The following is an 11,868-nucleotide window of genomic DNA, read 5'->3' on the forward strand; positions in this document are numbered from 1 at the left end:
TCAATATTCTACCAAAAATAATACAATTCCACAATTGAAAGTTGAAACCCTTCAACAATTAATTATCATTTTAAACAAAAATATAAACTCAATTTTTAACAATTTTTCAAGAATGTCAAGAAATAATCCAACTTCCTTTACTTTGAGATGACTTAGAGTCGTAGGAAGTAAAAGGTTAAAGATACTTGTTGAGGCAAAACTCTACCAAACCCCTCTCACTCAATAAAGAATTAAAATCAATTCAAGAAAACATACACGAGTTTACAATCTACTTTTAGACAAGAATAAAATATCTATGCAAGTGATGTTTTTCAAAACCTTACATGTGTTTCTCTTTGATAAATATGAAGAATTGAAGAGAGATGTAGAAGAAAAAAAAAACTTACCCTTATTCCACTCTATTTCCGAGCTGTAAAATTTTGGAAGAGAAGCAAGGAAACTCTTATTAGAATTCACATAGGAAAATATGGAGGTTTTCTTTTATTCTTTAGATTTCTAATGGCACCCCATCTTTGATATGCTCACATTTTAATGTCTTAACCCACTCAAGCCCAAACTAACCCACACTAAGAAAACCTTACTCTATTTAACCTTTTTACTAACCACATCATTTTATGGCTCATATATATAATCACATATACAAAATAATAAAATAAATATACAAATAAATACAGATAAAAACTTAAATTCTTAGGACTTTTATAACAACTCTGTGGGAAGCATTTCTCATTTTCACCTTTCATGTTTTTTCTTAATCTAATTGTTCTAATAAGTAACTCAGTTTAATAGTTAATAGTTGAAATAAAAGAAATAAAAAAGATGACGATGGAGTGATTAATATATTGAATCAAAGGTTGAATCGTTCGGACATTGCTCGAATTTATCATTGGTTAGACTTACCTCCATTATCAAGCCAGTTAGTCTAACACAAATCCATGAGACACCGAGGACAATTTTCATGAACAAAAATAAGTTACTCTAGAAGTAAATTGATCTCTCCTATAATATTGATTTTCAAAAACTATTTTCATGTCATTTTAAAATTCAAGATGATATTAATTACTTTTTTTTTCATCAATTATATACTTTGTGGAATGTAACGGGTTTAGTTTACAATTTTTGTTATTCTATTATTATTTTCAACTATAAATACACGATCATATGTATATTTTACACAAGAAAAAATTAATCTTATATTCATTTTCATTATTCTTAATATAGTATCTAGAGCATATAGTTAAAGTTTAACTTTTTCTGGTCAACTCATTGTTCATTAGTGTTTTCCAGCCACAATAATCGTTGCTCCGTTGTCGCTATTGGTTGGGCTAGCAACACCATCGTTACATTTGACTTGACCAGGTGAGGACTGTGCTACAAAGATCGTGGCGATCGAAGCTCTGACGCATCTTAATGCGTCTCTCCTTACTACACTACAAGAAAATCATTAAAAGAAACCAATTTTAGAGACAAAAGTAATTAGTTGTTTATATTGACTAAATTATATACTATTTTAGATACTAAAAAAATTAATGGTATCTAAGTTAGTTTTCGTTATTGATAAATAGTTTCTAAATTGGTATCTAATTAGCTACCAAGGTTTTAACTACCAACTTTATAATCTAAATAGTTGGTACCTAAAACCTTGGTAGTAAATTAGATATCAAGTTAGAAACTATTTATCAATAATATAACTAATTTAAATACCCATAATTTTTTTAGTCTCTAAACTAATTTTTTTTTTATCTTTAAAGTTGGTTTCTATTTAATGATTTTCTAGCAATGCTACATCACCGTCACCACTTTCCTCCACAAGTGGCGACGCGTAAGACACTGTTTTCGGTAGCGATTACCATCATCACAATCGTTGTGTTGTCCAATTTCTAGATCCGCCATCGTCATCCTATTTAGAGCTCGTTCAATTTAGGATTTTTTTTTATTTTCTCTCTTCTCTTCATTTATAGTTTATGTCGTTGCCATTATGCATGATCGATCTATTTGTACTAATTTATGTTAACATTCATCTCTTCATTGAAAAATTGGATGGAACTAATTATGACACTTGAGATATGTCTTAAGAGTATGGTTATGTTGATAATTTTACCCAGTGTGTTCCCAATATTGCTAAAAGTGAGATTTTCTGAAGGTTGAAAATTTATGCTCAAGTATGCATTTTTATCAAATATATCATTCGCACAACTTTAAAATAAATTTTCCGTGCTTATGAGTCGTGTTCAGAAGTTTGGGAATAAACAAAATTAATAAATAAACAATCATATGTGTATATTTTACACAAGGGAAAATTAGTCTTATATTCATTTTCTTTATTCTTAATATAGTATATAGAGCATAGAGCTAGAGTTCAACTTTTTCTGGTGAAGTAAATGTTCATCGGTGTTTTCCACCACAATCATCGTTGCTCCGCTGCCGTCATCGATTGGATCGGCAACACCATCGTTAGATTTGACTCGACCAGGTGATCAATGTGCTACAAATATCGCAGCGATCGAAGGTCCAACGCACCCTAACGTTTCTCTCCTTACTACACTACAAGAAAATCATTAAATAGAAACTAATTTCAGAGACAAAAATTAATTAGTTGTTATATTAAAAATATTAGATACTATTTTAGAGACTAAAAAAATTATAGGTACCTAAATTAGTTTCCATTATTGATAAATGGTTTCTAAATTGGTATCTAATTTATACCATGGTTTAACTACCAACTTTAGAATCTAAATAATTGGTAGCTAAAACCTTGGTAGCAAATTAGATATCAATTTAGAAACTATTTGTCAATAATAGAACTAATTTAGATACCCATAATTTGTTTAGTCTCGAAAATAATGTTTAATTTAGTGATTATAGCAACTAATTATTTTTTTCTTTTAAAATTGGTTTCTATTATTGATTTTCTTGTAGTGTTGCATCACCGTCACCAATTTCCCCACATGTGACAGCGTGTCAGACACTATTTTTGGTAGCAGTTACCATCGTCACAATCATTGTGTTGTCCTATTTTTGGATTTTCCATCCTCATCCTATTCATAGGTCATTTGAATTTTTATGATTTTTTTAATTTTCTCTCTTCTCTTTCTTTCGCTGCCATTGTTCATGATCGATCTATTTATACTAATTATCTTAATGTTCATCTCTCCACCATTGAAAAATTTATGGAACTAATTATAACACTTGGGCTATGTCTTAAGAGTCAAGGTTATGTTTATCATTTTACCCAGTGTGTTCCCAATATTGCTAAACAATGTGGTTTTAGTTGGTTAAAAATTTATGCTCAACTATGGTTTTTTATCAAATATACCATTCCACATCTTTAAAACACATTTTTCGTGCTTATGAGACGTTTTTAGAAGTTTTGGTATAAATTATTATACACCAACGATACTCAACCTCTTTTTTGTATGTGTTAAAATCTCCTCATAGTTGTTTCTCTAGATGTATTGATGGTAGAATGATTGAATATCTAGGTAAACTTCAAACTCTTATTCATGATTCTAAAAAGTTATTTCCTTTTTCCTCCACTCCTTCTCAAGAACTAAAACAAAGTTCCAAGTTCTTCATGTTATTGGGCCTACATAGACTTCTTGATGATTATACTCTTGTCTATGATCAAACTTTGGGATCTCTTATTGTGCCTAATTTTACTTCCACTTATTTTATCCTTCTGCGTGTGTCAGGTGTACACACCATTGATATACCTACTCTTGTTGATAACTCTTCTACTTTAGTCTTTCAGTCTAATGATCGCATTCACCCTCACAAGGTGGAAAAAGGGTGTCACAAGTGTAACCATTATTCCAAGCTTAGTCATAAAATTGGTAGGTGTTATGCATTGCATGGTCATCCTCCTAGATATGTTATGATTGCCTAAACTGCACTACAATCTCCTATTGTGGAACCTACTTCATTTGATACCCTAGGTCATCCTACTATTTTCAATGAATTTCTTAAATTGTATAAGGATTGTCAAAACTCTGGTTCCACTGCTTTTGTCGCACATTTAGGTATATCATTTGCTAGACTCACTCACTCCAATTCTCTTGGTCTTTGGGTTATTGACTCAGGTGGCATAGATCACATTACTGGTAATTAATATTTTTTTCTCTTCTATGTCTACCTTTAATTATTTACCATTTATTACCGTGGCTAATGGCTCGGTCTCATCCCATGGTGTTGTTGCTATTTATCTCTTTCCTTCTTTATCTATTGATAATGTTCTTTATGTTCTTGGGTCTTTCTTCAACTTATTATCCATTAGTTGTCTAACTCGTTCCCTTGATTGTGTTATTTCTTTTACCAAAGATTCTAATTGTTTACAGGACTAGGGTTCGGGACAGATGATTGGTACCAGATGTGAGTCTCATGGTCTATATCACCTACGAACATCTGCACATATTGGTCACCCTAATCACATCTCTATCATCTACGAATTCTCCATCTCTCCTTCATGCTTAGTTAGGTCATCCTAGTCTTTCTAAGATACAAAATCTTGTTCCAAGTTTGTCCAAATTGTCTAGTTTGTCTTGTGAGTCGTGTCATTTAGGTAAATAAAGTAGTTTTTCTTTTCCTAATCGTGTTTCACAACATGCTTTGTGCCCTTTTGTCCTAGTTCACTCTGACATAGGGACCAAGTCGTGTTAAGTCTAATTTAGGATTTCACTATTTTGTTACTTTTATTGATGATTATTCAAGATGTACCTTGTTATTTTTAATGAAAACTCGTTCTGAGTTGATTTATTTATTTCAATATTTTTATAACAAAATTAAAAATCAATTTGGAGTTTCAATTTGAATCTTATGCAATGATAATGCTTGTGATTATCTTTGTCATTCTCTTACTACTTTTATGAAATCTCATGGCATTCTTCATGAAACGTCATGTGCTTATACCCCATCGACAAAATGGAGTGGTTGAGCGTAAGAATAAACATCTTGTTGAACTACTCACACTCTTTTAATCATGCTGATGTTCCTCAACATTTTTTGTGTGATGTTGTTCTTAATACATTTTATCTAATTAATCATATGTCATATTTGATTTTAGAGAATAAAATTTCTCATTCTATTTTATTTCCTCATGAATATCTTCATCATTTACCACTTCAAGTTTTTGGTCTACATGCTTTGTTCACAATTTTTTCCCGGTATTGATAAATTATCTATGTCACACAAATGTGTTTTTTTTAGGATTCACTAGATCTCAAAAAGGATTTAAATGTTTCTCACCCTCTCTTAACCTCTATTTCATTTCTACAGATCTCATCTTTACTGAGTCTTCTTTTTATTTAAAGTCTTTATCTTCTTCACTTGTGTCTCCATCAAATCAAATACATATTCCGGTTGTCTTTGATCCTCTTGTTATGTCTAGTGTACCTAAAGATTCCCCTCCTCCACCATATTTTCAAGTTTACAACTGTCATCATACTTCCCATCATCCACCGGATAACTCTCTTTTAGTGCCAACTCCTCCTCCCTTTCCACCTCCAATGGTTTAACTTGATTTTCCCATTTCCCTCCGTAAATGTATACATTCTACCTGTAATCCTTCTCCACATTACACTACTTTAAGCTACCATAAACTATCTCAACCTTTCTATACCTCTCTTTTGTTTATTTTTTTTGTGCCCATTCCAAAGTGTGTAGGTGATGCCTAGATCATCCTTCTTGGCGTCAGGAAATGCTTGATGAAATAAGTGCTCTTTAGACCAATGGAACTTGGGAACTTGTTCCTTTATGATGAGAATCAACAATACATGAAGATGACCAAGGATGTTATACTTGAAGGGTCATCTCAACAAGCAAAGAAAGATTTCATCACAAGGAAGAATGGACAAGGGCCAAAGCATTTAAAGTTCTTCTTATTAGTCTTTTCAAAAGATGAGGCCCAAGCCCAAGAAGCCCAAGCCCAACCCATGAGGAGCAAGGCCAAGCATTAATAAATGAGCATCAATGGATGTCTCTTTTTGTAATTACTTTTGTGTAGTTTTCAGTAGAACTTTAAAAGGAAGGTGTAGATATTAAATAAGGGGTGCTAATGTACAAAACAAAGTCACACCTTCAATGTGACATAAAAGAGTAGGTGTAGATATAGTTTTAGGAGGTGCCAAAGTAGGAAAACAAGTCACACTTCTCATGTGACTTGTTTTGGCTCCAATTTTGAATAGTCTAGTTTTTGAATTGTGCCTTTTCATTTTCAGTCCTCTTCTAATATAAATAGAGAGACCATGCTCTTGTAAATTCAGAATTAGAAATTGAAGAAAGGAAACTCTACTCAAGTTGAGAGAGAATTGTGAGAGATTTGATCTCCTTCACTAAGTCTTATCTTGTGAGCTTTGGAGGGCTTCAAGTGGCGGCAACTAACACTCATCTTGGATCATCACCTCCAAGTGGCGTGTCCATCTCCTTCAAGTCTTCATCCAATTAAGTTCCTTCTTCCTTTCATCTCCATTTCTATTTCGAATCATGTTTTTAGCAATTCCAATCGGTAGTTTGTCTTTTTTGGGTGTTGTTCTTAAATTTCTACTGATTATTCTTGTTCATCTTGTGTTCTACTTTCAATTCCTTGTGTTGTTTCGGTTCAATGTGGAATGACACTCAATCTTGAGTTTGGTTCATCTATTAGAAGGCTGTGTACTTCAATGATGATTCCTTAAGTTCCTCCACTTGTTCCTAATTGTTTGTCCTTGTTTTAAACTCTTAATTGTTGTCTTTCTTCACATATATTGTTGTGTTCATATTCTGAAAAGTGTCTATGCTTTATCTCTTATAGGTAGTGATCACCATGACATCTCTCAAATAAAAAAACATATTTATCACCACTTTCAGACCAAAGATCTTGGCAAACTCATATATTTCTTGAGGATTAAGGTAGCACAATCGAACAATGGTATTGTTATCTCTCAATGGAAGTATACATTGGATATTTTGGAGGAAATTAGATTAATGAATTAAAAATTTGTTGACACACCTATGGATCCTAATGTCAAACTCCTATCTAGTCACGGGAAGCCTTTCTTAGATCCCAAGTATAGAATATTAGTTGGAAAATTGAACTATCTTATTATTACTCGTCCTTATATTTCCTTTCTAGTTAGTGTGGTGAGTCAATTCCTTAATTCTTCATGTATTGATCATTGAAATGTAGTCATTCGCATATTGAAGTAAATTAAAGGTTATCTTGAAAAAGGCTTTTTATATGGTCACAATAATCATACTAAAGTTGTATGTTATTCAAATGCTGATTGGGCAGGAACTCCATTTGATAGAAAATCCACTTCCAGATATTGTGTTTCTATTGGTGATAATTTGTTTCTTGGAAGAGCAAGCAACAAAATGTTGTGGTCGGATCTAGTGCTGAAGCAGAATATAGAGTTATGACCTCAACTATTAGTGAGCTTATTTGGTTTAAACGATTACTTAAAGAATTGTAATTTGGAGATGTCACTCAAATGACACTCATATGTGATAATCATGATACTTTTCATATTAGCCCAAATCTCCTCTTTCATGAAAGAATCAAACATATTAATATTGATTGTCATTTCATTCGAGAAAAGATTGTATCTCGAGATATCAAGATTGAGTTTGTTAATTCAAAAAAATCAATTAGCAAATATTTTCACTAAATCTTTACATGGACCTAGAATTGATTATATTTGTATATGATTTATATGCACAGGCTTGAGAGAGCGTTGAATTTGACTTAACCCATAGTTTTTGTTATTATATTATGATATTCTTTTATTATTTTTATCTATAAATAAATAACTATATATATGTCTGTATTTTACATAAAGGGAAGTTAATTTTCTTTATTCTTAATATACTTAATTTTCATCTAATACTTAATTTACTTTTATTTATTCATTTTAAATAAAAAATTACCTCATAATTATTTCATCGAGATAAAAAAATTATTTTTATTTGCTGTACCGCCTTATAAATACATATTAAAACGGAGTAGAGGGAGTGATTATAAAGTTAAAAGAATATGAAGATCTGTAATAAGATAAAAATGAAAAAAGAAATCCATACAAATGCTATGTGGGTTTATAACTCACCTTTACCGTTATCTTGGCATAAATGAGAGGTTAATTGCCACAATCAATTGCAATCAATAGGAGGTTAATTGCCACAATCAATTGCAATCTGATGGAAGAGGCCCAAGCACAAGTCCACATGCAAGCCCACCAAAGGGTAGATTTGGGCCAACCATAGAGTTATGGCCAAGAGGATCCAAGAAGACGTTCTTTTACATGTTCAAATGCCATAAACTCTAGTGTAGAGTAGACTTTAATTTCTTGTCAAAATTAGCATAGGAACTTTATTTGTAATTTTCTTAGAATTAATTTTGGCACCTAAAACACCAACCTAGGTAAACTTAGAGTTTCTAAAAAAACCTCTAAATTTACCAAGGCGGGTCTAGAAAGCCCATGGAAGGGGTGAGCATAAAAACTAGACACACCCCTCCCCATGTGCTCATTTGTGCACCCATGTGCCATGTGCACCCATGTGCTTCACATTTACATTTCATTTGGCTAGCATTAGGGTTGCATTATGGTCCTCCTTAGCCTATAAAAGGAGGAGCCTACACCTTGTATTTTCAAGTTTATTGTGAGTAAAGTTATGCTGCCATTTTGTGCCAAGCTTTGCTTCTCCCTAGAATTCTAGGCTCTAAACTTCACATCCTTCACCTTTCCTTGGGCTGGCCAAACCTCCCTATAATCATACCTATCATGCACCTTCAAGATCAACATCACTCTTAGGAGGATCTTGCTCACCTTCATTCATAGCTTCCGCCCCTTTGCTCTACTTTGATTCAAGAAGAACTTCATGAATATGCCATCACAATCAATAGGAGGTTAATTGCCGCAATCAATTGCAATCAATGGGAGGTTAATTGCCGCAATCAATTGCAATCAATGGGAGGTTAATTACCATTAATTGTATTTATTATTGTTGTCTCCTAGAACCACTATATATAGTGGCTTCCTTCAAGCAATGCAACACACTACAAACAAGCAACACACACTTGTTTCTTCTCTCTTTTCATATACTCTCTATTTCTGTTCTTGGGTGTAAGTGTTTAACCCATATAGAGAGGATTTGTTTTAGGGCTATTTATCTATTAGTCTGAGAGGAATTCATTGTACTCCCAGTATCATTATAGTGAAAGTTTTTGGCTCTCTCGCCGGTGGTTTTTTACCTCTATTTAAAGGGTTTTTCCACCTAAAAATTCTGGTATCATTCTCACTTTACTTGTTACTTTAATTTCTCATAATCTTTGGCTGAAATTATCACGCTTCCGCACACGATATTCCTACAAATTGGCATAAGAGCTTTTCGATAATTCAACCAGGATCTATTGTTCCATAATGTCAAAATTGGATATTGAGAAATTTGAGGTAAAATCAGCTTTGCTATCTGGCGAGTCCAGATGCTAGCTGTTCTCACCCAGAATGGTTTAAAGAAAGATCTGGCAGGTAAAATGATGAGACCAACCACTATGACGGAGGAGCAGTGGGATGAGATGGATGAAAAGGCATTGTCTGCAATCCAGTTATGCTTGTCCCGTGAGGTGTTGCGTGAGGTCATCAACGAGAAAAGTACAACAGGCATATGGAGTAAATTGGAGTCTTTATACATGACCAAAAGTCTTGCAAACAAACTCCGGTTAAAGGAGCGACTCTTTACACTCTGAATGTCTGAAGGTACTCCCATCCAATCTCACCTTGATGAATTTAATTCCATCATAATTGATTTGGAAAATTTGGATGTTAAAATTGATGATGAGGATAAAGCCGTTCTACTTATTGTTTCTCTACCACCCTCGCATCGACAATTCAAAGAAATTATGTTATACGGTAATTATCTTACCTTAAGCTTTGATGATGTCAAGACTAATTTACTAGCCAAAGAAAAATTTGATACTCAAATTCATTCTGAAAGTTCTAGTGAAGGATTAGTAGTTAGAGGGAGAAACCAAGAGAAAGGTAAGAACAATAAGTATAAATCTAGGTCAAAATCTAGAGGCAAGAACTCCAAATATTGTCGTTATTGCAAGAAAAAGGGACACGAGATCTCTGACTGTTATAAATTGAAAAATAAGCAAGATAGAGAAGATAAGGGAAATGGTAAACAACCAGAAAAATTTGCCGAAGCTAGTATTGTTGAAACTGAATCTGATGGGGATTGTTTTGTAGCTTCCAACACTGAACAAAGGTCTAAAAATGAATGGATTCTTGATTCTGGTTGTACTTTTCACATGTCTCACAATAGAGATTGGTTTACCACATATGAACCAGTTTATAATGGTCTTGTTTTGATGGGAAACGATGCTCAATGCAAAGTTGTTGGTGAAGGAACAATCAAAATCAAGACACATGATGGAATTGTTAGAACTTTAACAGGTGTCAGATATGTCCCTGAGTTGAAACGGAATCTCATTTCCTTAGGCACCCTTGAATCTCATGGGTGTAGATACTCAGCTGAAGGTGGAGTTTTAAAAGTGTCTAAAGGAGCTCTTGTGTTACTAAAGGCAATTCGATGTGATAGTTTGTATGTGCTGCAGGGTTCAACTATTACAGGTTCTGCAGCTGTTGCCTCACCCAACAAAGATAACACCAAGTTGTGGCATATGAGATTAGGCCACATGAGTGAGAAGGGAATTCTAATCCTCAAGAAGAAGGGTCACCTTGGTAACCACTGTACTGGAAAGGTTGATTTATGTGAACATTGCATTTTTGGTAAGCAGAAAAAGGTTAGTTTTTCTAAAGCCATACACAGAACCAAAGGTACTTTGGATTATATTCATTCGGATCTTTGGGGTCCGTCAAAAGTTCCCTCCAAAGGTAAATGTCGTTATATGATGACAATTATTGATGATTTCTCACGAAAACTATGGGTGTATTTTCTCAAACATAAGAATGAAACATTTTCCACTTTTAAAGAGTGGAAATTATTGATTGAGAATCAGACTGGCAAGAAGATAAAGAGGTTAAGGACAGACAATGGTCTTGAGTTCTGTTCGAATGAATTCAATGATTTCTGCAAGAAGGAAGACATTTCCAGACACTTCACCATCCCAAGTACTCCACAACAGAACGGGGTTGCAGAAAGAATGAATAGAACTATACTGGAGAGAGTTCTTTGCATGTTCTCCCATTCTGGTTTGAGCAAATCTTTTTGGGCTGAAGCGGCTTCAATGGCATGTTATCTGATAAACCGCTTTCCTAACAGATCAATTGATTGCAACATTCCAGAAGAAGTTTGGTCAAGTAACCTTGTTGATTATTCTAATCTTAAAATATTTGGTTGCCCTGCTTATTCTCATGTAAACGAGGGAAAATTAGAACCTCGTGCTTAGAAGTGCATTTTCTTGGGTTATGGCTTAGGGGTTAAAGGCTATCGTTTATATGACCCAGAATCTCATAAATTAATTCATAGTCGAAATGTGACCTTTAATGAAAATGCTATGCTCTCTTCTGCAAAAGATACTGTCATTTCCTCAATTGATACAGGTGACCAGGAAGATGCTCGAGAGAAGGTGGAGTTTGAGATTAAAACACCCGCTCATGAGGAAGACGTTCCTAATTCCTCCAGTACTCAAGGTGATCAAGTCACTGCTATTGATGGTACAAATGAACATTTAAGTCCACGTGAGCAAGGTCCACCTAAACGACGAGGATTACCACAGCCGTGGTCTATGGCTCAAGAACTTCCACAACAGAGACCAAGAAAACCGACTCAAAGATTAATTGCAGAATTTGCCAACATTGCTTATGCTTTAACTATTGCACAAGAGATGGGTGAAGAAGGTGAACCCAAGAATTACTCTGAAGCTATCTCTGGTGA

Source organism: Phaseolus vulgaris, chromosome 4 (genome assembly GCF_051622355.1).
Source record: "Phaseolus vulgaris cultivar YP4 chromosome 4, ASM5162235v1, whole genome shotgun sequence".
NCBI lineage: Eukaryota > Viridiplantae > Streptophyta > Magnoliopsida > Fabales > Fabaceae > Phaseolus > Phaseolus vulgaris.